This window comes from Lingula anatina, chromosome 7 (assembly GCF_051362555.1).
Source record: "Lingula anatina isolate TDL-2025a chromosome 7, LinAna3.0, whole genome shotgun sequence".
Classification (NCBI taxonomy): domain Eukaryota; kingdom Metazoa; phylum Brachiopoda; class Lingulata; order Lingulida; family Lingulidae; genus Lingula; species Lingula anatina.
The window spans coordinates 15,329,994-15,331,191 of NC_141773.1; positions in this window are offsets into that span (position 1 = coordinate 15,329,994).

Sequence of the window (1,198 nt, forward strand, 5' to 3'; positions counted from 1 at the left end):
TTTCATTTTTCTGTACTTAACTGGATCACACATCAAATAAACATTATTAAAACAAAATAATTCCAGGCATAACACACAGAATAAGCACGCTTAATTTATATGTATAATTTTTCCTAAACTATTTTGTAGTAATAAATGTAACTGAAGTTTCTATTTCATTTTTCTGTACTTTACAGGATCACATATCAAATAAACAATTATTAAACAAAATAATTCCAGGCATAACACACAGAATAAGCTTTTATTCTGCCTAAAATCACACACTTGATTTATATTTGGCCAAGTCTTAAAAGTGAATTTTGCAGATTTAACAAGCTGAATATAAATAACAAGGCAGCAAAGCTGTCAAATGTACAGACAAAAAACAGAAAATAAAGATGCAAAATAGGTCATTTTGTCAATTTTGATGCAATAATAAATAATGCTTATAATAGCACTGTCAGTCAACACTGAATTCTAATCATGCACAACAGGTACCATGGTCAATAACAGGAGCGAACCCAGAGATATTTTCTGATAGTATTCCAAAGTATCTATGTTGATCCATCCCCCATTTTTATGGTCTTCCAACAGAAAAAAAATAGATACCAGTCAATATAAACTTAATAACCTGACCGTCTTCCGGAAGACCCAGAAGATGGTCTCAATCCACCCCTTCAATAAGATTACAGTTTCAGGATCATGAGAGTTCAAATTCACATGATGAAAGTCTCAATTTTTGAAAAATGATGACAGTGCATAAAATAATATTACATAATGTTTAAAGACATAAAAAAACAATACAACTGCTTACCTGGAAATAAAGACAAGACAGCACGGTTCTGAAATGTTTTTTTCCCCATTTTTAACAATTTTTTAACATAAAACAAAATTAACAGTTTACTGCCATTTTTATATGATCAACTAAGAAAATTGATGAGATGGGAAAAATATCAATAGAACAGTGTTAAATGTCCAATTTCCTCCATTCTGAGATTCTGAACATAGTGAATGATTAAATCTGACAAACTGCAATGATATGAGTTTATTTCCATTTTTGACACTTTTTTACACAATACATGATAACAAGTTTACCATCATTTTTACTAAATCAACTAACAATGTTGTAAAGATGCAGGAAATGTCAAACAAACGCTTTTACGTATCTTATTAGTTTAATAATGAGACTGTTAACATGCCTAAGAAATGAATCTGAGGA